We start from the raw sequence: 8,200 nt of genomic DNA, 5'->3' as shown, positions 1-8,200 counted from the left end.
TTTGATACGTGGAAAATCTTCTTAACTGATCCTGAGTCCTTGAAGCCCCTTCATCCTTTGGTGTCTCTCCTTCACAGAGTCTCTGGTGGCAGGACAGTTGTCCCAAACAGAGGTTTCTCTGTCACTTGGCTGGATGTGCCAGAGTGAATTTTGGGACACACCAGCACAGTGACAAGCAGCAGATGCTGCAGCTCAGCCACCACTAATTGCTGGAAGCAGAGAAAGCTTTTATAAAGCAGTGATATCACTGAGTGAGAGAACTGCTTGTGTTGCCTGACGGGTACAAATTAATGCTTTAATGTCATAAAGCTCCTTGCACTGGATTGCTTATGGAATAAGCACTGTGCCACATCCTGTTTTTTACAGGAAACCTTAAACATTGACATCAATTTTTGCTTCCAATAACACTAAAAATGAGTGAAAATCATTAGGCCTGTAGGCACTTTAGCATGGTCAAGCCCTCATCCACCAAAATACCTTCTGAAACTCCATTCTTCTATTCATCTACCAAGCCTTCTGTTTCTATCCTAATTTCACCTAAAATTGACCCCTTGCTTGGATGTGCAGGTATAAAAACTGAGTGTTGGATGCAGGCTCTGGGTGTGAGTCTGAATGTGCACTGTGTGAGCTGAAGGCAGAGATATGAAACTGCCCTCCTGCAGTTATAAAGAGTCAGCAATTCCAGCACAGCTTGTGCAGTGAATAGAGCCCTAAACCCAGATGCCAGTTCACAGATAGTCCTTCTGTTCAATTACACCCAGCTTCTCATTTTTAGGCTACCCAAAAGCCAAAGAAATTATTCCCCTTTGCAGTATGTCTCTGCCAAGCTAAAACCTGGTTAAACACATGCTTGAAGAAGCTACCTGAATTTTTCCATATGTACCACACGTTGAGAAGTCGTATTTATAAGTGACAGAGCAAAACAAAAACAAAACAAAAACAAAACAAAAACAAAAATAGGTTCTCCGCTGAGAATTTATGTGGCAAGCTTTGCCCCAGAGTGTGTTTTTATGGGCTGGTTATAAACCCCTGGAAACAGAAGGGTACATAATGAAAACATTGACAGATCCTTACCTAGGATATTGCAAATGAGCACACCATAAAAATGACTAATTACAGTTATTGTAAAACTCAGCTCTCAGGCCCAGCTGCTGAGCTCGACTGGGAGATGCAGACAGTGATAACAGAGAGTTTGGCCTCTGCTCCTGATGGATTTTCCTACATACAGACAGAGAGCTTCTTGTTTTGACCCTAATGAAGGGTCAAATGAATGGCCACGGCCACAACAGGAAATACATGTAATGTTGTGAGTTTAATGGCAAGAAAAGTGTTTGCAGGTTGCCTGGCCTGCAAAAAAACCTGAGTCTGAATGTTGTTCACTGCCTGCAACAAGTCCACCCATAGTCCCAAGCGTGTTCCAGCTTAGTAGACCTCACCTGTCTACTTCAGGTGGGGTTTGAGGATGTGTTAGACCCTATACCAAACTTCCAGGGTCCTCTAAGTGGTTTTGTCTGTGAGAGTGGAAGGGAGTCCCTCAGAGGCTCTGAAGGGTAGCAGAGGGATGAGGTGAGGAGCTGGGAGCTGCCTGGATGGAGTCTGTCCTCATGGGAACACAAGGGAATTAGGTAGTTGCTGCACTGGGGCTGGCTTCACCAAAAAAATGGCCAAAAATAAATGGAGACTTGATGACAGGAGTATCCATGCATCAGAAGGGAGTAGTTAATTTGGTTTACACATCTGGAGAAGTGTAGTTACTGAAAACAGCAGTTTCTGCATGACAGCAGGTATGTTGTACACGCTCTCAATGTCCTGGAAGGGGTCTGCTGTTGCCTGCTGGACTGGGAAACATTCCAGCATTGAGGTGTTGAGGAAAAGCCTTGCATCCTTTCCATTCATGCTGGAAAAGCCAGTGTCAGCTGGCAAAAGTAGCAGGAAGATGGCTCTGGGCTTGGGGGAGGTTTTGGAGAAAGACAATCTCCAGCATTCCCATTTCTCCCTGTTCTTCTTCATCTCCCTCCCACCCTGGGTACCTCACCTTCAGTTCCGGGTTGGGTTGGACACAGATCCCCCCAGTGCTTTCAGAAACCCCATCCCCAAGGTCACAGCAAGCTGCTCTGCCTGAGGAACTGGCCCTGTATCCTTTAGGAAACTGCAGTGGAGCTGGTCAGCTTTACGAGGGGTGGTGGAGTATTTCTTACTGTTGCAATAAAGGCCTCAGCAACAACCAGGGGACAGAGCCTGGCCATGGACACCCCGAAGGCCTAAAGATAAAGGGTTGGATTACACAAAGCAGCCTCTCATTATCCACTCCTTGATACTGGTTGGTAACAGTGTTTTTTAAGGAATCCCTTAATTAGGTTTTACAGTGCATAGGTTAGGCATTTTCCAGCAAGGGCTTTATTGTAATGGGTTGCACATGTTCCCATACTGTACACCAAAATGAAACTTAGCTACAGGGCATTTCCTTCCGCTGCTCTTGCTGGGGAGCAGCTTTAACCTCTTTGCAGACACAAAGCCATATTTCACTCCTGAGAGGCCGCAGCCACTCCCCTCTCCCATCACTTGGGTCAGCTCAGCCCTTAACTGTGCAGGGAACTCGCCAAGGTGCCACAGGGAGCAATCCTGAGGAGGTGGGGGAGAGGTGAGGCAGAGATGGAAGAGACCCAGGAGGGTGAAACCCATCAGTGCCTGACTGCCAGCAAAGCCCAGGAGTGTCCAGGGAGGAGCCCAGAGCTGGTGGCCGCAGTACTGACCAGTGCCAGACTGCCACAGGAATCACCCGGGAGCCTCCTCAGCCCCAGGAGAGCTGCATGTCTGTGTCACACTTCAGTGCACCAGAGTCAGGACTGCTGGAAAAAAGGTGTGGGGAAAAAAAAAAAAAAAGCAGTTTCATGGGAATGAAGATTGGATTCATTGGTTAAAGAGAAACCCCAGGTTGGAATGGCCAGATATTTGGATAGGATTTGTCCAAAGTCATCAGCTGTGGTAAGAGGTCCTCTTGATCCTGTGCTCTGAATATGATCTACACAGAGCAACCAGAGCTGCTTTTTTGGCCTGGAGGGTTTTGTCAGCTGGACATTGCTGTGAGACTAAAGAAATGCAAACTGTATTGGGAGATGAACACTGCTGAGTCACAGGAGGAACCTGTGGATTCCTCTGCTCTTCCCTAATGATGCAGCATGACCATTAGGAAAAATTCTCCAGCTATGGCTTAAGCGTGCAGAATTTACTCCAGATTTTGTCAACTAGCCCAGAAATTGGAAACTTCTGACCATCTTCCAGTTTAAAAACAGGGGCATTGAAGGAGGCTTCCATGTGGCAGATTCAGATCAGGCAAAAAAAGACACATTTGCACACAACATACAGGGAAGCAGTGGGACCCCTTGCCATAGGAAATAATAGAAAAAAATATGTTTACAGGGGTTCAAAGGGCAAGTGGACAAATTCTTGGAAGAAAAAAAATCCTTCAAAGCATTTTAAACACCTAAGCAAGCACACTGTGCACGGTGTTCCTGCAAGCCCATGGCATCATTTAGACACCAGGGCTGCAGAAATAGTTTCTGTGGAAGGTCCTGTGGGAAGAGGCTGACAACCTGCACAGCTCAGTGCACCTCAGCCCTGCCTGGTAAGTGCAGGCCCTGTTCAGTAGGTCTCCAAAACCTCAACCTGCAGCAGGAACCTGCTGACCCACCCAGCAGCCAAAATACACGTTCCCCTTAGAGCTGCTGTGGAGGGATTAAATCTCAGTCCCACAAACAGCCAGGGATGTGACATTTCTGTGCACACCAGGAGCCTGGCTGGAATGACATCTGCGTGAGTGTTTCTGGGAACTGGAATTTGCAGCTGGGCTTTCCATGGCACCCACTCCTGTTTGCACTTGGACCTTTGAAAATCAGCCTATTAGTATGCTCACATTGAAGAAAGGAATTTATGTTGTCTTTATGCTTTAAGCCTGAATTTGTCCTGAGGGAACAGTAGCAGAAAAAACAGCCATTTATTTTTAATAGACACCAGCATCGTTACTTAGGTCTGGTGAGCTTAAAGGATTGAGAGGTGAATGATATCATCAAGGAAACAATTTCTTCCTTCACGTTTTTTTTCAGTCATCTAAGAAAGGAAAATCCCGCACAGGAATACAAGGGCCAGGCTGCAGCATGCAAACACTGCTTTTAAGCACTGCAGATCTCATTTATCTTGTCTGCTGTCCCTTCCCCAAGGCACAAACTTCCCTTCTTGTGCTGTCCCTTCATCACACTCGCCAACAGATGAACCAGGTGACAGCAGAGGTGCCACAAACCCCACATTCCTCCCTCCCCAAAGGAGGGAGAGGCCGCTCTCAGCGAAGGAGAAGTTGGGATTTATCTACAGTGACAGCCCCCCACCCTTGGACACCTTGGGGTCACCACAGGCCAACCAGAGCACCTCGACTTGGCTGTGACCTTGCAGGAGCCCTGGCAAATCACATCTGGAATGTGTTTCAGCTTCCAGAGCAATAAACGAAAACACTGAACACAACAGGGTCGGAGGGATGTTGTTTGAAAGAAGAGGTAATGCTTTGACCCTTACTTGGCCCATGACATGTCTGGTTATTCCACCACAAGTTGTGGAAGTGTGGCTTGGGATGGGGAAAGGATAATAAGGTATTTTATCATCAAATAATACAATTCACTTCAAGCTTCAGTGGCACCCAAGAATGGGAAATGTAAGTTCCCCACACTCCACGCCACTCCTTTTCTTTTGTCTCCAGATACTCAACAAGCAGACCAGCAGTGGATTCACAAAGAAACAATCAAGATCAGAAAAGTTCATGCCATTTTTCAAGCAGTTTGGCAAATCCTGATTGTAGAAAAATTAGAAAACGACAAGTTCAATTTGTAAACCATCAACAAATGGAAATCCAACTTATAGTCACAGCGTCAGCATTAAAGTGACACATAACCTCTCTGTCATTTTGCCTTTACTTTTCACCACAGAATTGTGATTCCAGCACGCTGCTCCCTAAAATAAGATGGGTCCCTTTGAAGGATGAGGCAGGGCTGGCTGCAGAGGCCCCCACACCTCTCTCTCAAGCAATGCCTGCTCCCCTTTCTCAGCATTCCTGATCCTGTGGCCTCCTCCAAGGACTGTTATCTCTGCCACAAGGAAAAGCACAAATGCTCACATCATTTCTGTGAGAAAATCCATAATCAGAGGGTATTTTCCGTTTCCTGGTGTGGCAAAATCCATTTTTTCCTCGTACATGAAAGGAGCAGCATCCTTGTACATGAGGCAACACTTGTTTATTTTCCAAATACAACTGGATTAAAGCTTTCTTGAACATAAAAGGTTCTGAGATTGCAGGTCTAGATTTAGAAGCTGGCCCTTGCCCAGCTGATGCCACTTATGTTTCCATTTATACTTCACTGACAGCACTGACAGACAATCTCTTCTATCAGGTCCATTAATTTATTGCTTGAATGAATGGTTTTCCCTTTGGAAAGGCAATAGCTGCAAGCTGTGAGTTCCCTGGCAGCAGGGCTCATTTTAGAGCTCTCTGCCCTCTCATGCCCTCACTGGGCCCACCCTAGGGGTTTCTGACATTTTTCTTTGGGCTCTTTCGGAGGCCTCACCCACCTCACATCAGTGAGATATGGGGAATTTGAGCCAGGAAATTCCATCAGGAGGACTGAGGGGTTAACTCAGAATATATCCCTGCTGTGGCTGAGAGTGCTGTCTCCCAAAGAGCCGATGGGAGCAGAGACAGGGATGGGCACAGCTGGTGCTGGAGCCACCATACCATGGCACCATCCAGCTGCAGGGGACAGTCCCTGCCACTCCTTTTCACAGGCTATTGTTGCAGGGTGCTGCCAAGAAAGAAATTCCCCAGCACTTAAGTTTTTGGATCTACATGCTGTGGTCCCAAGGTAGCCACAGATTTCCATGGTACCATTCCCACTGTGTGGCCAGGTGGGTTCATAGCCACATAGCCTTCCTCACTCCATGTCTGCTGGAGTTTCACCATATCCATGCTGCAGCGTTGTGCCTGGTTGTTATTTTATAGAAGGATTTGCCCTTCCAGCCTGGTTTGTTACTACATGTGGGGATGGGAAGGAGAAAACAAATATCTTGACAAATGACTTCACAGAGGCTGCAGAGAGAATACAGCACACCACAGAAACCAGCTGCCCATTTTCATTGCAGCAGCTTCAGGCAGTACCTCACTGGCTCTTTCTGCCTGATTTTTAAATTTAAAAAGCCAAAGAAAAAAAAAAAATCCGACCACCCTCTTGCTGAATGACTGACTTACAGAAAGCTGTCGCTTTTTCTCTGAAAGCATTGAGAAACAGGGGCCTTCAATAGCTTCTTTGTGCAGTTTTATTTTGCAGCTCCCAGCCCAAGACAGCATTTCCTGACCTGTGAGGATATGCTGCCCTCTTCCCGTCCGGGACGCTGCAGCTCAGCAGTGCCATGGAGACACATCTCCATGGGTCTGCAGGATTAATCCAGAGAATCAGCAATCTTTCACTTCCTCTGAGCAGTTAGGTAAAGGTTTAGGCAGAATTTATTAACGTGTAAGGGACTAGGATAGTGCTCAAACAGGCTCATCCTGACCTCACATCCCCATCTGTCCTCCCTTCAGTCCAGGTTGCAATGCTGAGCCCTGTCACCACCACACACTATTCCCTGACACCTCTCCTCGCCTTCCCCATGATTTAGGAAGGATATCTCCTTCCACACCTAAAAAATCCTGTAAAAACCAAGAAAATTTCCAGCTATCTTGTACTAAAATGCCATCATCTGTGAGACTCCACTAGGAATTTTAATGTTTTGAGGTGGACAATATTGATGAGTGAGCAGGAGAGAGCACCAGGAGCTGCTTACCCAGTTAAGAGCTGCAAGCCTTTACCTTCCCTTTGTGCAAGGGGGACAGATGAGGACTTTCCATCTCCAGGCTGTGACTCCAGGTTGTCACACCTGCTGCTCCCACAGGTGCCTGTGTGACGGGAGGCCCCCCTCCAGCAATTCCCCTGGGATTGCTCTTATCAGCTGCTGAAGATTAGAGGAACCTTGGAATAGAAACTTCAAGGAAAAAGGGAATGGGGTAATTGCATTTCAAAGGAAGTGCTTGAAAGAAACCTTTGAAGGACCCTATTCAAAGGTTCATGACTTGATAGAACCGTTTTAAAAAGACATAAATTCCTGTTTGGGTTTGGGATTGGCTCCCACCCCAGCAGGACAGAAAAGCTGCCTTCTTTGTAGGAACACAGTCCCAGCACAACACAGGAGACAAATCCATGTGATAACATCTGAAATGGCTTTCAACTAAAAAATCCAAAGGTAATATATTAAGGTAAGGCCTGCTCTGATCTATACATAAATAACTTCCGTAAGAAGACCTGAGCTTGTGCCCACGAGGTTTAGGTAGTACAAAGAGAGCTAAATGTTTGTTGTGCTGGCTCTGTATCAGACATCCCAGTGCAAATCCACTGTAGTCAACATCTAGGTCCCCTACTGCTGCAATGTTTCCACCTGATTAAAACATGGCAGCCACTTCCCAGCCAGCAGCTGAATTCCACGGCCGTGCTGAACTGCAGCCCAAACAGGGGCAAACCTTGGGCACAGCTTAACTTTGTGCTGCTCTCTGAGGGCACCCAGTCCTCCCCTCTTGTTCCAAATATGCACCTTCCTGGCAGCAGCATCACCACACAGGGGTCACCAGGTCTGATAGCACCAAGATACATTCGGGCTGGCAAATTGCTATTAATGGTTCAGATCAGCTCACAAGCACAAAAATATTCTGTCTGTCCAGTTTCCTGGTACACTGTTTCCTGCTGGACTTTTTCCTTATGTTTGGAATTTTATTTCTCTTGGAAAAAAAAAATTATTTCTAGATGTACTGAGGAAGTAGCTGATCTTATCTCCTCTATTATAGGTGACTTCAAAAATAATGTCTCTGATGATACACAAGCCTCCATTTACGCAAGCCTGGGTTCAGCTAAGCCCTTAGCCCCTGTGTAGCATTTGTGTTTTTAAACATTTTCTCAAACAATTTGCTGACATGGGGTCAGAGCTCTTAGCAGTTGCACTCTCAGCCCTGTTTTGCTATTTCACAATTCCTGTTCAGGTGCTGGGATACAGTGACAGCACCAAGGAAGGAGTGCAGGCTGCCTCAGCAGGAGCCTGGCAGTGGCTGGGGGGCCACAGAGCAGAAAAAAAAAGG

The sequence above is a fragment of the Corvus brachyrhynchos genome, unplaced genomic scaffold (assembly GCF_000691975.1).
Source record: "Corvus brachyrhynchos isolate BGI_N302 unplaced genomic scaffold, ASM69197v1 scaffold34, whole genome shotgun sequence".
In the NCBI taxonomy this organism is placed as follows: domain Eukaryota; kingdom Metazoa; phylum Chordata; class Aves; order Passeriformes; family Corvidae; genus Corvus; species Corvus brachyrhynchos.
This window is presented reverse-complemented; position numbering follows the sequence as displayed.